At 47.1% G+C, this 18,711-nt stretch overlaps 1 protein-coding gene across 3 annotated transcripts in view; it reads right to left on the bottom strand.

The window, feature by feature from the left end:
• The window catches only part of GPR141 (G protein-coupled receptor 141), a 61,832-nt gene that overhangs the window by 15,120 nt on the left and 28,001 nt on the right, over positions 1–18,711 (bottom strand). Inside the window, exon 1 of one of the 3 annotated variants that reach the window (XM_029589509.1) lies at positions 9,694–9,772. The exons of the other annotated variants lie outside the window; for them this stretch is intronic. The gene's annotated coding sequence lies outside the window, so the exon portion shown is untranslated. Of the gene's footprint in view, positions 1–9,693; positions 9,773–18,711 lie in introns of those variants that run through there. 3 annotated transcript variants of the gene reach the window in all.

The following is an 18,711-nucleotide window of genomic DNA, read 5'->3' as shown; positions in this document are numbered from 1 at the left end:
CTTCCTACATAGATGTTTTTTCCAAGAAAAAAGCCAAGATACTACCACCTCATTGGCCCTTTGACTGCGCAATTAATCTGCTACCTGGTACTGAGCCTCCCCGGGGCGCACTTATCCCCTCTCGCCCTCCAAGAGCCAGGCCATGTCGCTTTATATCCAGGAAAACCTGGACCAAGGATTCATCCGCAAATCGACCTCCCCAGTGGGTGCTGGGTTCTTCTTCGTGGGCAAAAAGGATGGGACGCTCCATCCCTGCATTGACTACCGGGGGTTGAATGCCAAAACACTTAAGGATCGCTACCCGCTTCCCTTAATTTCGTCTCCATCTCCTTGTGTGCTCCGCCTCCTGGTGGCAGGTGCTCTCTGGGTCCGACCAGAGGGCCCAATCCTGCACCAGGCCAAGGGTCCACCTCCAGCACAACACTGAGACATCAGGGAGACATTTTTGTGCCTGTTTTTAATGCGGGAAGTTTAACGCCTTAGTCAGGACAGGAGTAAAAGTTAACACATTTTAGTCCATTGTGGTGCAGAAAGTAGGTGCTTCTCTGAGCTTTTCTGTAGCTTACTTTTATTTTTGGGTATATTTTGCGGGTGAGCTGAAGAACTAAAGCGGCAGAAACTTTAGAGCAAAGAAGAAAGGGAAGAGAGAGAAAGAAGATGCCTTATCACCAAAAAAGAAAGGAGGGTCCAAGAGGAGCAAGCTACCCTAGTCCAAGCCCCTTGCAGAAGGGAAATACCACAAAGGCTGGCTGCAGGGTGAGTTAGAAATGGAAATCAAACCAAAGGAGAATAGTTTAGACTCTCTGGTGGATGCTGCCAAAGGTGCCTACTATTCCGCAACATATGCAAACTTTCTGGGGTGGGCAATGGAAGTATTGGCTGAGCAGTTACAGTAATGGAAGCTCTCTAGTATGGGCACAGAAAATGGATTAGCACACACTGTCTGGCAAATAGTGCCAAAAGTGAGTACTACTCTGCTGTACAAGAATGGTTTGTGGGATGGGCACCGAAAGGATTAGCTAAGTGGCTAAAAAGTAAACTCTCCGAAAGCAGAATAGTATACACACTGGTTCATGGTGCCAGAAGTGCCAACTATTCCGCTATACATGTAAACTCTATGAGGTGGGTAGCAACACGTCATCAGCATGATTTATTTTTGTGCCTTGCATGCATTGAGTTAATGGACTATTTATTTTTCAATTTTTTTGCAGAAGATGCTGGTTACAGTTGAAAATGAAAGCACTGCTTAATCCAACTCTGCCTCCCTTGGTAGAAACCATGAGTCAAGAAAAGCTAATTAATTCTGCCTCCAGGGCTCAAAGAGCCACAGCTGTTGCAGCAACTTGTTAAGGAGATCAGAGCTGACAGCTAAGAGTGTAGCATGTACTTTTTTTGTCTGCCTCCTTAGAATCTTTACATGGGAAACACAGCTCAGAGACTAAATCACACACTGTTCCATAGAGTCCATGCCAGACTGCTGTTCTGCCTCCAGGAACCTCCAGAATCTCTTGTTCACCAGTGAGAGAAGTGAGTACACTGTTAAAGCCTCTGCTTCAAGATGAGCTTGATCCATCAATCATAGTTCTGCCTCAGTCTCTGGAGGACTCCAATCCGGATGATCCACTCCAGTACTCTAATCCAGATGATCCATTCCAGGAGGAACAGTCCAATGTAACAGACCTATCTCAGTGTCCCTCGCTTGAGGCCCTGCCTCCTGTGACATCATTGGCTAAGCTCCACTGACTGTAACAATATGTGCTGTTTCTGCCACTGTGCTGCACCTCTTGGGAGCCAGAGTCCTGTGTCCCTCATGTGAGGCCCCACCTCTTTTGATGTCATCGGTGAGTGCTCCTGCTTAAAACTGAGGCGAGAACGCCGGAATCATTTTTCAGCACTGTGTGAGCGATACCATCTAAGTACTACTGAATGTAACATAATATGCCTTTTCTGCTGCTGTACTGTGCTGCCCAGGAGCCAAGGTAGCCAAGGTAGCCCAGGAGCCAAGGCATCCCTTGCTTGAGGCCCCGCCCCTTGTGACATCATCAGTGAGTGCCCCTACTTAAAACCGAGGCAAGGATGCTGGAGGTGATATTCAGCACAGTGTGAGTGATATCATCTAAGCTCTATTGACTGTAACATCATGTGCCGTTTCTGCTGCTGTGCTGCACTGCCCAGAAGCTGGAGTCCCGCATCCCTCTTGTTGAAATCATTTTTTGTTTCTTTTGCTGAGGATGTATATAGAGGGCAGGCTGTATGATTCAAAGTTTTCACCCAGACACAGACTAGTTTGAAGACCACAGGCAGTAGTATGTACTACACCCAAGTTTAACTGTTCTAGATATCTAAAAGATAAGGAGATTAACAGGCTGTATGCTGCCATTGGGAGAGGCTGTTGAGCAAAGGCCTGAGACAATACTTCATCAAGGAGTAGAGAGGCACCCAAGTAACTGCACATATGGACACAGGCTATACTGAGCGCAGAAGGCCTGATACTGGATAATCAATGAAAGGTGGCCTATATATATCCTGATGAGCTGGGTGTCCCCCAGAAGTCAGAGAGGCCAACCACACACAACAACCAGCATGGAGATCACAATGGATGACAGAGGATACTCATACCAATCACTGTGGACACTCCTGACAGGCCAGAGGCACACCTGGCTAATGTTTTAAATTGAGCAGGTCTCTGTGTCAGTTAAACTCCAGGGCCATGCAGCTTAGATGGAGCTTAGGTATTCTTGATAAGGGTATTCTGACCATTTGCACAGAGTGAGCAATGAGTTAATGGATTTAGCTTTTCTTGAAAATATGGTAGTAGCCCTGGTCTTTTATATTTGCTAGTCCTAAGGGGACCAGTGTTTAATGCATGCATATATCCAACAAGTAATACACATTGTTCTGATTAATGCTGATACCAATATAACTATAGATTAGGAAACTTTTCATCCAGCAGGTGTCAGTGTGAATCCTTTGAATCCAGAGGTGGAATACTTTGGAGTCATTGTTTGTTACTTTTGCTGAGGATATATATAGAGGGTAGGCCGTATGGATTCAGAGTTTTCACCCAGACACAGACTAGTTTCAAGGGCACTGTCCAACCTCTGAGTAAACTCCTATTTACTGTCTTACACTGTGAACTATTTATGAACTGGCAAGAGTCTGTTTACTTATTTATTCCACTAGGTCTATGATGAGAAAGCCGGAGAGAGAGAATGAAGCCCACATAGCTATGCCTGAAATTTGATAAGAAATCAGAGGGAGGGAAGGCCACTGTTTTTCCACAAGCATATTTGTATATAAGGAGAGACAGCGAGAGAGAGAGAGAGGGAGAAAAAGCTCTGGACGTGATGGTACAGGCTGATCCTTTGGAAATGTAAGCTTTTTATATCTTTGTAGCAATTGTTATTATCTACCATTACTTCTTCTATGTAATCTGATTTTATTTGTTCTATCCTCCTATTGCTTAAATAAACTCACTTTCCTAAATTTCCTGGAACTGTGATGTACTAAATCAAAGTTTATGTGTGGCTCTTTGTGTTGGGAAGAAGCTCCTGGGTTCAAGCCCCCAGGTATAATCTCAGTAATTGTGTGTTTATATGGGATAAGCCCCTCAAGTAGCCTCAGTGTAAACCTTAGTGAGATTAACCCACCCAGGTCAGAGCCCCTGGGCAGAATACTAGTATGCATAGTCTGAACCCATAACACTTTGCTTGATGCCACGCCCCCTGTGACATCATAGGCGAGGGTCCCTGCTTAAAACCGAGGCGAGGACGCCAGATGCGCTTGTGCCGTTGGTGGCGTGCGCCTCTGTTGCATGCACGAAGGAGTGTGAGAAAGGAGCTTGCCCCTTTGTGTGCCCCTTCATGAGCACTTCGAAGCATGCAGGGGAGGAAATATATTTGCCTTTGCATCGTTTGGCCACCAGCTCTGTCCTTGGGCCTCCCCTGGTGCCTCCGGCTCAGCTGCTGTTCCTGGCATTCCCGGTCCAGCCACCACGTCCATTGCTTCACGTCAGGCCTCTCTGCGTGGCCCGTGGAGAGATGCTGCTACTCGGTGCCGCAGCCCTCCCTAGGTGCACGCATCTTCACGGTTTAAGTAGGGACCACGGCAGGAACTTAGCCGCTGTCCCGGATATTGACGTCAGCAGAGCACCGGTACTTAAGCCTGGGCTCCGCTCCCTACCTTTGCCTTTGCAACAGGTCTCCTCGCTGGTTGAGTACTCGTTGCCTCTTCAAGAAATTTGTATTGTTCCAGTGTTCCTGTTCCTCGTGTGAACCTGGTTCCTGTTTCCTTGTTCCTGCATCCCTGCCTTGCACCTTTCTTTGGATTGCCTGCACAGATTTTGACTCTGCTTCGCCTGACCACGCCATTGACTCTCTCCAAGCCCAGACCTCTGCTTCGCCCGACTATGCCATTGACTCTCTCCAAGCCAGGACCTCTGCTTCGCCCGACTATGCCATTGACTCTCTCCAAGCCCAGACCTCTGCTTCGCCCGACTATGCCATTGACTCTCTCCAAGCCAGGACCTCTGCTTCACCTGACCATGCCATTGATTCTCTCCAGACCCATATCTCTGCATTGCCTGACTACACTGTTGCCTCTCTCCAGATCCAGACTTCTGCATTGCCTGACTATGTCGTTGCTTCTCTCCAGACCCAAACCTCTGCATTGCCTGACTAGTAGAGATGTGAATCGTGTCATCGATCGTCTTAACGATCGATTTTGGCTGGGGGGGGGAGGGAATCGGATCGTCGCGGTTTTAGGTTTGTAAATATCATTTAAATCGTGTTTTAGTGTGCCGGGAAAACCGGCACACTAAAACAACCCTAAAACCCACCCCGACCCTTTAAAATAAATCCCCCACCCTCCCGAACCCCCCCAAAATGCCTTAAATTACCTGGGGTCCAGAGGGGGGGGCCCCGGTGTGATCTTTTACTCTCGGGCCTCCGGTGCATTGTAGAAATGGCGCCGGCGCCATTTTGTTTTTTGTCCCCCGACGTCAGGAGCGTAGGAGATCGCTCCTTGACCACCGCTGGACCCCCAGGGACTTTTGGCCAGCTTGGGGGGGCCTCCTGACCCCCACAAGACTTGCCAAAAGTCCAGCGGGGGTCCGGAACGACCTCCTGCAGTCGAATCGTGTTGCCGGCCGTACGGCAACACGATTCGACTGCAGGTGGTCGTTCCGGACCCCCGCTGGACTTTTGCAAAATGGCGCCGGCCGTACGGCAACACGATTCGACTGCAGGAGGTCGTTCCGGACCCCCGCTGGACTTTTGGCAAGTCTTGTGGGGGTCAGGAGGCCCCCCCCAAGCTGGCCAAAAGTCCCTGGGGGTCCAGCGGGGGTCCGGGAGCGATCTTCTGCGCTCTTGACGTCGGGGGACAGGAACCGAAATAGCGCCGGCGCCATTAACGCAGACGTGGCCCGAGAGTGGAAGATCACACCGGGATCTCCCCACTGGACCCCAGGTAATTTAAAGCATTTTGGGGGGGTTCGGGAGGGTGGGGGATTTATTTTAAAGGGTCGGGGTGGGTTTTAGGGTTGTTTTAGTGTGCCGGTTTTTCCGCCCTCCCCCTTCCCCTCCCCCTTCCCCCGATTTACGATTTTTGACGATAAATCGGGGGAATTCCTATTATATATTGCCTCTAACGATTTTTGACGATTTAAAATATATCGGACGATATTTTAAATCGTCAAAAAACGATTCACATCCCTACTGACTAGTTCGTTGCCTCTCTCCAGACCCAGAACTCTGCATTGCCTGACTATGTCGTTGCCTTTCTCCAGACCCAGACCTCTGCATTGCCTGACTACGTTGTTGCCTCTCTCCAGACCCAGATCTCTGCATTGCCTGACTACATCTCTAGACTATCTTTGTGATCAGACTTCAGCCTTGCTTGCCACTGCTTTCAGATTACCACCAGCCCTGACTCAAGCCTGTTCCTCGATGCCTCATCTGCTTACCTCCTGGACTTGGACAATTCAGGCTTTGGCCTGCTCTTGCTCGGGCGCCACCTCTCTGCCTTTGTTCCTTAGGCGCCCAAGTCTCCAGGAGCTACCTTGTCCATTGTAAGACTGTACCATCTCTCTCCTGCTGTCTCTGGGCTGAACCTGATCTCCTCATCGACTATATACAGAGGCCCTCCTATGTCCAGCCAGCCCCGGCACCCAAAGGCTCAACTGTGGGGAACAAGGGCTGGTATTGGTGAAGTTCCAGCAGGCCTCTGTTCATCAGCCCTCTCCGCCTGCCGACAGTGGGGACCCGTAGGTCTCTACCTACGGGTTGCGTCAACCCTACCTTGACCCTAGGGTCCACCTCCGGCATAACACTATGTCCAGGGTCCTGAGATATGGAATGCTCTTCCATGAAATTTAAAGGAAGAATCTATATTTCTTAAATTTAGGAAAATGTTAAAAGCTTTTTTTGTTTTCTCAGGCTTTTTCTGAGTAGTTCATAATTGGATGGTCTGTTTGTCTCCCTTATAACGATAACTGCGATAGAAAGAGCACAATTACATAAAAATACTTGAATCCATCATAATGATAATGTTGCGTTCGGGGGTGGAGAACGGCTCCCTGGTAGGGACCAGGAAGCAACTGCCTCCAGGGGGCGGAGCACTGGAGGAGACAGAGGCTAGGATGAGCTTCACCACTGGAAGCCCGAGATCCCCCCAGGAGGAGCCCGTAGGAAACTAGGCCGCTTGGACTTAGGTGGGCCTCGCAGGGTCTCCTGGAAGAATGGAAGTCTGGCATGCCCACAGACAGAAGGGGAGCGTGGTCACGTTCGAGACTGGAGTTCAGATGGAACAAGGAGGACCAGAATAGCGTAGGTGATGACAAGGCTAGGAACAGAGCCAGAATCTAGAGATGTGGTCAAACAGGCAAAGGTCAGAGTTCGGGGGTCAGTCCGAGAAGTAGTCAGCAAAGCAGAGGTCAGGTTCCGGAGGTCAGACGAGGTCACAGGCAGGCCGAGGTCAGAAGGCAGGCAGCAGGCAGATGAGTCTAGGAACAAGCTGAGGTCAGAAGGCAGACAGCAGGCAGACTGGAGTCAGGAAGCAGGTGGCAGGCAGGCAGGTCGAGAGACAGACTGGAGTTAGGAGACAGGTGGCAGACAGGCAGACAGGCAGGTCAAGGAACAGACTAGAGTCAGAAGGCAGGCAGCCGACAGGCAGGTCAAGGAGCAAGCCGAGGTCAGTACCAGTGAGACAGTCCGAAGGTACTACCTGGGGAGACGGACAAACAGGAACAGAAGGACGCTGGAGTACTAGGAAGCAGGAACAAGTCAGGAACAGAACTGGAACAGAAGAATCCTGGAACGAGACTTGGGACTTCCTTACATCTGGGAATCAATCAGGGCACGCCGCGGAGCTAGGATCCACCCTTGGCCCTACAAGAGGCCAGGCGGTCCGTGCGCACGCAGACGTAGAGGCGTGACCAACACAGCCGAGGATGCCGAGCTCCGGCGTGAGGGCTGGTGAGCAGTGGAAGGCCCGGCGACCGCCGCCGCAGGATGCCGAGGCCTAGAAGCACTTGCAGCTGCCGCTAGAGAGGCCGACCCGGGACCTGCTGTGGAACCATGGAGGTGAGCAGGCCCGTGCGCGGGCTGGGCGCGGACGGAGTGCGTAACAGATAATTGTGGCAGAAACCATAGATGAGACAATATTTTTATCAATATCTTTTGTCTGTTGAAATAATGGCATTATGAAAACTAGGGTGAAATGGTCAGCAAGTGATACTAGATAAGAGAATTTTTATTAATATAAAGGATATATCCATCAAATTTGTGTGATCTGTATTGTTTTTGGAAAATGGATTTTGTGAATGTTCAATTGTAAACTGCATAGAAATTATGATTTGCGGTATATACATTTATAAATAAATAAATACATGTGTTCCATTCCAACTGAGCAATTCCAGGAAGAAGCTGCAGCCATAACCTTGTTCCAGTGGGACCCTGCCTTGTCTATCCCTTTAACATTACCTTCGAAGGACTCTAGTCCAGTAACTCTGTGGCGAAATGACTGCCTAGAAGGAGACACTGCTCTTGATCTTGAGTACCCAGAGGGAGGTGCTGTCCACAATGCCCATTGCCCAGAGGGAGGCACTATTATTCTAGCCTTGAAGCACCCAGAAAAGGGTGCTGTTCCAGCTTTAGGGCACCCAGAAACAGGTGCTGCTCTTGGCCTTGAAAGCCCTAAAGAGGGTGCTGCTTTTAATCTTGAATTCCCAGAAGGGGGCGCTGCTCCTGACCTTGAATGCCCAGAAAGGTTTCAGATATCCAGCTGTTCATCCAAGCCTCTACTTTTCCATCCAGCCAAGCCTTGTCTTGTCCATCCAGCCAAGGATCGTCATGTTTACTCAGCTATAGCCTCCATGGAAAATGGGACTCAGGAGGAGGGGATCTTAAAGGGGAGTACTTTATAATTTTATCTGCTGTGCAGCCTCATCATACCTGATTCTGACTGCTATGACTCCCCTTGCTTGCAGAGGCCCTCAGTAAGCCTTATGACCAGTCTTGCCAAGCTCCTCCTCATTGTTCGCACCACACCCAAGCTCTGTAACCTAGCCTTGGGGTTGTACCCTTGCCTCTTCATGGAGTCACCCTTGGCTCTCTAACCTGACCATTCTGCCTTGTGCCTTGCCGTGTGGCATCCAGACCTTCTTGCTCATTGCTTTGCCTTGCGGTCTTCAGGCATTCTACTCTTATTTGGTACCTTGCCTTGAGGCCTTCGGGCCTATTCTGTCTTGAAACCTGCCTTGTGGCCTATCCAGTCCTTCCTGTAGCCTAATGGCCTCCAAGCCTCCAGCCTTGTTGCCTTCAGGCTTCTATGTTCTCTGTTCCGTGTTACCCTTTACTGCCTAGTTTAGTCCTTGTCCAGTCCTGTCATAAGAACATAAGAAATTGCCATACTGGGTTAGACCAAGGGTCCATCAAGCCCAGCATCCTGTTTCCAACAGTGGCCAATCCAGGCTACAAGTACCTGGCAAGTTTACAAACACTAAGTAGATCCCATGCCAATGATGCCAGTAATAGCAGTGGCTATTACCTAAGACAACTTGATTAATAGCAGATAATGGACTTCTCCTCCGTGAACTTATCCAGACCTTTTTTAAACCCAGCTACATTAACTGCACTAACCACTTCCTCTGGCAACAAATTCCAGAGCTTAATTGTGCATTGAGTGAAAATGAATTTTCTCTTATTAGTTTTAAATGTGCTACTTGCTAACTTCATGGAGTGTCCTCTAATCCTTCTATTATCCATAAGAGTAAATAACCGATTCACATTTACCCTTTCTAGTCCTCTCGTGATTTTAAAGACCTCTATCATATCCCCCCTCAGCCGTCTTTTCTCCATGATGAATAGCCCTAACCTCTTTAGCCTTTCCTCATAGGGAAGCTGTTCCATCCCCTTTATCATTTTTATAATTTTGATCACCCTTCTCTGTACCTTTTCTATCGCAACTATATACTTTTTGAGATGTGGCAACCAGAATTGTACACAGTTCTCAAGGTGTGGTCTCACTATGGAGCGAATCAGAGGCATTATGACATTTTCTGTTTTATTCACCATTCCCTTCCTAATAATTCCTAACATTCTATTTGCTTTTTTTTACTGCTGCAGTACGCCGAGCTGATGATTTCAATGTCCTTGTCTGCCTGGTTATGATTGTAACGCCCCCTTGACCGCTTACCTGGGTCCAGGACCGACCTGACAGGAGCCCCCCTAGAGCAGACTCCATCAGTGCTCACATTCTTCACACCAGGTGCCTCCACCTGGGAAAGAAGATATTAGTGGGTGGGAATTCCCTTCCTTTACCCCAGGAAAGCAAATGGACTATGAACAAGGCTGGCAGTTATTACAAATATATACAGCTTTATTAGACTATATAAGTATATACATTTCTACATGACTACGTACATCGCTAATAGGATGTCAAACAGCACACTTATCTACTTGTGGTTAATAGTCTCAGGCTACACAACTATATACAGTTCTGTAAGGTAGCAGGAACATTTAATATTTGGCAATTTAGGGTTGTTGGCCCCCACAGTATACCACCATATAGAATAGAAAGGAGTTCTTGAGTTCCCACTTAATCAAGTATTATTATTATCCTCTCCCTTTTTTCCCATCTCACCCTTGTGAATAGATGAAACTGGGCTGGTGGGTAGTGTTGGGTTGGGGGGGGGGGGTGGGTGTCAATTGAATCTAACCCGCTGCCATCTCCTCGTTGCCAGTCTGCTCTGCTGAAAGGTCCATTCCAATGTTGGGGTGTATACCCTCCAGGAGACCTGACTCCACTTCCCAGTCTGTTGCTGGTGTACACACCCTCCTGGGGGACCTGACTCCACCTCTTGGAATGCTGCTGGGGTCAACACCCTCCTAGGAAACCAAACTGTGCCTCTGGATCTGCCACTGGGGTCCCCTTCTTCCTGGGGGACCACTCGATCTGACGCTGGGGTCTACACCCTTCTGGGTCCTTCACCCCATTCTGGCCTTACCCAGTAAACAGGCAGGTTGTTCAGTTTTTCCTCAACAACACAGGGGATAAACCTCCACCTATTAGGAATGTTGTGTCTCCCAGTCAGCCTCCAGTTCTCTAAGAATACTCTCTCCCCTGCTGTCAAGTTATTCTGGTCATATTCGTGCTTGTTTCTCTGGTTCAGTTTGTAGGCAGACTCCGCTGCCCCCAACTATTCTTTTAGCCTCTTCACATAGCTTTGAAAAGGCTGAGACAATGACCCATCTACTGAAACCCCAAAACACAGATCAATTGGTAACCGGGTCTCTCGCACAAACATCAGAAAATAGGGTGAAAACCATGTAGATTCATTCTATGTGCAGTTGTAAGCATGCACCAAATAGCTCACATACTGGCTTCAATTCATCTTTTGAGCTGGCTTCAATGTCCACAACATGTTTAGAAGTGTTTTGTTAAACCTCTCGGGCTGAGGATCTCCCTGGGAATGATAGGGAAAGGTATGGGACTTCCTAACCCCAGACACCTGCAACATCTCTTTAATGAGTCTGCTTTCAAAATCCCTCCCCTGGTCAGAGTTTCTCCCATAATACTCGGGCAACAGTCTCTGCTCTATGGTTTTTGGTGGGATACACCTGTGCATACCTGGTGCATACCTGGTGAAATGGTCTGTCACAACCAGAATGTTCTTTTTATGATGGGAGTCCATTTCTAAAGTCAAGAAGTCTATAAACACCAAATCCATAGGGCCTTGACTAGTAATGTTTACCATCTCTGTTGCTCTGAGTGGTACGGTCTTTCTTTTTATATAACTAGTACTTTGTCTACAATGTTTTTCAATGTCTTGTGCTTGTTTAGGCCAATAGAACCTTTCCCTCACCAGTTGTAGGACCCTCTCTGCCCCCATATTCCCCATGTCATCATGGAGAGACTGTAGCACAGTTCTGGGGAATTTTTGTGGTAAACACAGTTGTATGGAATGACCCAAATTGGTATCTTTCCTTTCTCTGTGCAGTACCTGATTTCGCACAAATAAATAATCCCATTCTCTGATTAGCAACTGAGTGTCTGGGTGGCTCTGATGGACTGCTGGTGCCCCCAGAGTTCTCTCTTTCACCCTGAGCACATCACCAATCAAGACATCAGTCTGTTGTGCTTGTCGAATATCCTGCAAAGTCAATCTCGACAAGTTAGTGGAGACCAGAGGCACATCACAGTAGGCAGGGGGAATTCTGTTGGGTGGATCCTCTAGCTGTCTGCAGCATGATATAAATTCCCAGTATCATCTTCACTCCCATTCCCTGCTGCCACTCCAGTCTCTGATAAACTGTACCAATCTCCCTGGGTAGCGCCACTCCTGTGGGGCCACCGGAACAGTGCATCTGCATCCCTGTTTGCACTTCCAGGTCAGTACTGCAAACTGAATTTGTAAAGAGATAATGCTGCCTATCACAAGTGCTTAGTTGCATCAAGTTTTGCAGTTGTTAATACATAAATCAGTGGATTATTATCTGTTTTCAACTTAAACTCAATCCTATATAAGTAATCCCTGAATTTGCCCACAACCGCCCACTTAAGGGCTAAGAACTCCAGGTTATGAGCAGGGTAGTTTCTCTCAGTTTTACTCAGGCTGCAGCATAGGCCACAGGTCTTAGTCCTTCTGGATGTGGCTGATATAAAACTGCCCCTAAGCCCCCCAGGCAAGCATCTATATGCAGTTCATAGGGTTTGCCTGGGCCAAAAAAGCAAGTACTGGTGCATTACACAGACACTGTATGATCCTTCTAAAAGCAACCTCACATTCTTGAGTCCATCTTATGCCAAAGTACTCTGATACCTTGTAATATTCCCTCTTATCAGTCACCCTTTGCTTCTGCTTCTTATTCACAGGTGGATAAGCATGCATCAGCCCAAACAATGGATTTACAATCTTTGAATTATCTTTCACAAACTATCTGTAATAACCTCTAAATCCAAGAAAGGAGCGTAACTCTCTGAGATTGGCTGGATGGGGCCAGGTGGTGAGGGCAGCTATCTTATCAGGGTATGTGGCCACTTCCTTCTTAAAAACAATATGCCCAACATACTTAAACTCAGCTTGACAAAATTTGCATTTGTCCAATGAAAGTTTTAGGCCATACTGTGCCAACCGATCAAGAACCATCAGTAGCTTTTCTTCATACTCTTCTAGGCTTTTCCTGAAGACTATCAGGTCAGCCAAGTATACTAGCACTTCTAATAGATTTGTGTCCCCTAAAGTCTTCTCCATCAACAATTGAAACGTATCTGGGGCACCTTAGACCCCTGGGGGAGTCAGTTAAATTGATAAAACTCTAATGGACATATAAAAGTGGTTTTCTCCTTGTCAACCTTGCTCATTGATAATTGGTAATACCCACTGCGTAGGTCCCTGACAGAGAACCATTGACTTCCAGTCAGAGATTCAAGGGCATCCTCAACTCATGGTGTAGTATACTGGTCAAGTGTGGTCCTGGAATTTAGGGTTTGGTAATCAACACACCCTTTGCACACTCCCGCATCCCACTTAGACCACGAGAACACACTAGCACGTTGTGCTAATTTTTGCTGTAGTCTGGCCTTCCAAGATGGGGGAATCAGTGAGTCCCCAAACTGGAAAACATTCAGGTCAATAGTCTGGATACACATCCCTTTAGGTTCTACTCTCTGCACAGCCTTCACTTGGCTCACTGTGGCCACTCTGATCTCTGGGGTAACTGGACAGGGTGGTTAGACTCATTCTTCAGTCTAAAAAACACTTTCTGTGTCTGGCCTCCATCTAGAGTTAGTACACCATTCTCCACCAGTAACCTGCAGGCAATCGGTCCTCTGCTGGGGCCTCAATTATCACTGTGCTGTGTGAAAAATTGGCATTGACTGTCAAGTGGTATTTAATTCCTTCACACTGTTGCGTCTGTCAGTCTTTGACGGCTTCGCCCAGCTTGTTGCACTCCTATCTCGGCTCCTCCCGCTTACTTGGGCAAGATGGCTACCGCAGTGTCGTCAAGCCGACCTCTCTGGCATCCCCGGAACAGCTATGGTGCAGCCATACGCCATTGTTCCTCTCAGGTACCTGCTAGGGAGCGTGCACGTGCGCAACCCACGTCTAAGTACACCCAGTGGCGTAAACCTTGAGGGTGTTCCCTCATCTGACGTCATGCCAATCCGGGTATATCTACTTCTCATAGGACAAGCAGGATGGTAGTCCTCACATATGGGTGACATCACAGGATGGAGACCTGTACGGAAAACTTTTCTGTCAAAGTTTCTACAAAGCTTTGACTGGCACTGGCACACTGAGTGCACTGAGCATGCTCAGCCTCAATTATCCCTGTGAACCACCGGTGTCTCTCTCAGTCTTCTTTTTTCCGCCCTGCAGTAAGCATAGCAGTTAGGAGCTCTTTGAGAAATTCTAACACTTTTCCCTGCACGGAAACACTTAAACTTTTACTTCACAAACACTTTTCCCTGCATGGGTCTCCCTTCGCGTATGTTTATTCGATGCTTGGTGAGTACTATGCCCTGTTTTTTCGGTCGGTTCCTGTCACCTCCCTGGCCTGTCAACTGACTGCGGCCTTCCCTCTCCCTATGCTTTCAGTTAGCCACACATAGCCTGCGAGTGTCCCTCTGTGACACGCTGCCTGGTTATTAGTGCTAATGAGACAAGGACTTCCACAGTTTCCGTTGCCGCCAGGGCCCCTATAGATTCAGGTCCTTCGATTTCCTCGGTACCCTTGTCAGTCGATGCCCCCATTGCTACCGTTGGTACCCCCTTTAGACTGTCCTGGATTCTTTGATGCCATTGGTACCCCTCCCCACGCGGTACACTGATGCATCGGTCCCTGTATCGTTTCTATCAGTGCCATCCATGTTTTTCATCCATGGCAATGATTTTTCCTTGGGTTCCATCAGTGCCATCATTGCCCGGATGGATGCCATCGAGAACATTTTCATTTAGGAATATATTTCCCAGATTTCCTTATTGACTGATATTTGCTGAGAGCCAGCAAAGAGAAATGAGCATTGAGTATGATCAGTCACACCTTCTTTGGTAGCTGCTTCAGTGTATAAGAAGTTTTCTGCAGTTAGCACTAAATGGGGGGAGAAAGAACGTGGAGAGTAGGTAGTCCCCAACAGCTCTTCTCCAGCTCTAGCTATGGAGGAGCAGGCAGCAGAGAAAGACTCTGAGGTTGACTGGACAAACCACAACTAAAAGTTTAGTTAAATGCTATAATTATCCAGGCAGAGACTGCGTTACTTTAATTACTGAAGACTGACTTTAGGGAAAAACCAAAGTGATCTGTTGACCAGTTATGTTGAAGAGGAAAAGAACAGGAGATTAAACTTAAGCTGTGCAACATTGAGAAGCTTATGAATGTAGGAGTTGAGGGCTCCTTTGGTAACAAGTTATACTGTGATTCTTTAATAATCTAAAACTGTGAACATGGAGACAACTAGCAACATGTACTGGGACACAAAGGAATACCAGGGGACCTGATACTGAGGCATCGAGGAAGAGTTTGGGCTGAAGTTATATAGGCAGGGGCCTAAGATATCATTAAAGGGCAATGTGGGGACTTTCCTGCCATGACCCCTTTAAGAGCTAGCAAGTCATGTGCATGTGTGCCTTAGGAGGAGCAGCCAGAGGTGCATTGTGGTGGTATTACAGGCCACACATGTCAATGAGTACATTTCCTGCCACAAAAAAAGCCCAGAGGTGAGTGCAGGTGCTTGTGAGGTTGTCTCACAAGCTGCCAAACATAACACCTCAAAAATGTACCTTGCAGGCTGAGGTGGGAGGAAGAATGATATCAAGAACCAAAGAAGTAGTATAGCAAACATGCAAAGCAAAGGATGGCCAGGGCAAGATCAAGAGTTGGTAAGTACCATAAGGGAGGAGAATTTAAAAATAATCTTAAAGACAACCAGAGTGGGGGTTGCCTATCCCAGTTAGAGGCATGGCTATCAGGTTGATCCAGTAGCATATGCTTCTGTCAAAGACTAAGCCATGCATGTCTTAAGTACACATGGCTGGTAAGGTGAAACTGTTAATGGTTCACTAAATCAGTTATGGTTCTATCTGTTATTTGGATAACTGAAGTAATTGTACAGCTAATACATGCAGAGGAGTGTTGACCACCAAGATATAGTGTGGAGAATCACAAATAGCATCAAATCCCCATGGCATACAGTGCAGGTAATCACAAATAACACAAAGGCATCAAAACCCCCAAGACATACAATACTGGGTATCACAACCAGCATAAACGTGTCATAATCCCAAGTCATAGAGTGCGGTCAATTGCAAACAATACAAAATTGTCATAACGTCCAAGGCATAAAGTGCAGTCAATTGCAAACAGCAGAAAGGCCTAGGCAGACCTAGAGAGCAAGATGGAAAACCAGAAAAGAAGTGGTGTTGGGAGAGAAATATGTTGTTTCTTTTTTCAAATTTTTATTCTGGAGACAAAACACTCAGTATAAAAAAGAAAGAAGTATGGTGGGAGAACAAGGCTGGAATTCAAACAGCTAACATCATGGATGTACAAAAATTCCAAAGATGGTACATCTGGAGCATGGCAGCTAGACATAGTGGCAGCAAGACCCTTAAGTGGTACATCAGGGGCATGGCAAGTAGGCATAGTAGCAGCAAGACCTCTAAAGTGATATACATGGAGTATGGCAGGGAGACATAGTAGAAGCAAGATGGTGTGGTATAGCAAGCATAGTAGGTAGGCAGTGCAACAGCAACATCTCCAAAGTGGTATATCAGAGGCATGGCAGGTACAATAGTGGCAGTAAGACACCCAAGGTGATAATTCTGGGACACGGCATGTAGACATAAAAGCATCAAGATTCCCAAGATGCTTTTAAGTCATAGCAGGTAGGCAGAGTGGCAGCAAGACCACCAAGGTGATACCAGGTATATGGCAGGTAGACAAAGTAGCAGCGAGTCCACTAAGGAGGTACACCTGGAGCATAACATGAAAAACAGCAAAACCCCAAGGTGGTACATTTGGGTCATAGCAAGCCAGCATAGTAGCAGCAAGACCCCCAAGGTGGTACATCTGGGACATGGCAAGTACTCAGAGTAGCAGTAAGACCTTCACGGTGATACCAGGGGTATGGCAGGTAAGCATATTTGCAGCAAGACCCCAAGGAATTACATCTAGAGTATGGAAGGTAGGCATAGCAACAGCAAAACCCATGTGGTATATCTGGGGCATGGCAAGTAGGGATATAGCTGGAAGGCAGAGCAACAGCAAAACCATCAGGATACTTTCAGTCAACTTTCCACTTTTGTTGAAATTCTGGAAAACCCAGCAAAGGAAGATAGATTTTCAAAAACACCATCTTTTCCATCAACTCTGGCACCAGCCTGGAACGATGAGGGCTCATGATGTCGCCTGCCATTGAGAGGACATGTTCTCTAGGCATACTGGTTGCTGGACAAGAAAGCTAGAACTGAGGAATTTTGGCTGGATCTGACCAGACCACCAACCTGTGTGTCAAATATGCAAGCACATCTGTGTCCATGTTCTCGATGAGCTCTGTGAGATAGTTTGTCATAGAAATTTCTGCTGGGGTCTCCTTTGCTGTGGCGGGCCAAAGGTTTCTCTTGTCAACTGCTTTTGTTATGGCTTTTGTTAGGAGAGATGGTACTGTGCAGGCAACATGTTTTTGGCATATTGAAGTGGGGAATGAAGTGGTAGTTGACAGGGTGCTGCTCATGCCTGACCTACTCTCTGGGGTGTGACCAAGACAAAAGGATCATTGAACACCAGGAGTTCTTTATTTTGCACAAAACATCATAAAAAGCCCAATTTCCGGTTTGCTTTTTTGGACCTACTCTCTGGGGTGGCCTCACTTTCCTGAACTACATCTCCACTTATGCCTCTGCTTAGAGTTCTCCTGTTCACATACCCTACCCTTCAATTTCTCCTTCATGTGTATGAGAACCTGGGCCTGGAGAGTGATACTCTTTTTCACAAATGATCACAAAATGTGGCATGCATGTATCTATTTTTATGTGTCAGTGGTTTCAGTCTCTCTTGCACCTGCTGCTTCAAGGAGTCTGCAGACTGCAATACCTCTGCTTCCATTTTGCTCATGGAAATTGTAACTTTTCTTCCAGAATATTTACTGTAAGGATGAGTCTGCTTAGGGTGGTGCTTCTGGAAGTCAGATCCTACAAGGCATCCTTGAAGAGCTTCAGGGACTCAATCTCCTACCTCATCATTACTCAATCAAGATGCCCCATGGATTTATCCACACCTATCTCTGTTTCCAGTGACAGATCACGAAAGAGTGTCTGCCGCTTCACCAATCTCTATAGCATCATATAGATGGAATTCCAGCAGGTGCCAACATCTTGCATCAGATGCTTAAGAGGCATCCCAAATTCTTCCTGCTTCTCACAGAGAAGCTTCCCCCCTTCACACTTCAGTGGAAATGCCCCACTATTTTCCTGCTCCTTTCTATCAGGTCCTTCAGAAATGGATTCCCATGTTCCTTGGGCCCCAGCTCCAGGGCATCCTTTACTACCAGGTTCAGCAAGTATGCAAATCAAGGAATACCCTGAAAAGCCACCCTCACCTATTGCCCTTATCAAAAGGAAATTGTGAAGGTTCTGGACAAGTGTGACTTTTGATTTGTTGTTCAGTTGTTTATATTATCTACCCTCAACTATTGTAAAGTGTTATATATTGGTCTACCAGGCTATCAGTTAAGAGCCATGCAAATGGCACTAAATGTAGCAGCCAGATTGATTTTGGGTTGTCCTCTTAGAGAATATGTATCCCTCATATTGAAAAATCTAAACCAGTTCTCTGTAGAGCAGCAGATAAAGTTTAACATTTTGATATTGGTCTTTTCATTTTTTTTATGATGAAGATCTAATTTATTTAAAATCTTTGCTTGATTGATACCATCCTATTCACACATTTTTGTCTCCAAGCTCACAGTGCTTAACAGTTCCTACTATAAAATCTGTATGTTTAAGGGAGACCTGTAATCATACTTTTTCTAGGATAGCTGCTGCCCTATGGAAAAATCTTCCATTGCTTCTGTTGTTACGAGCGCGAGGAGCGCGGTCGCCTGTAAAGCAGATGGTGAGCCCTTGGGCCACGGCAAGACTTAGGGAGGAGCCCCAAGCCACACCGTGGGAGTTGAGCCAATGCAGGCATAGTGAGCCGGGCAGGTACAGAAGCA

Source organism: Rhinatrema bivittatum, chromosome 2 (assembly GCF_901001135.1).
Source record: "Rhinatrema bivittatum chromosome 2, aRhiBiv1.1, whole genome shotgun sequence".
Classification (NCBI taxonomy): Eukaryota; Metazoa; Chordata; class Amphibia; order Gymnophiona; family Rhinatrematidae; genus Rhinatrema; species Rhinatrema bivittatum.
This window is presented reverse-complemented; position numbering and strand designations above follow the sequence as displayed.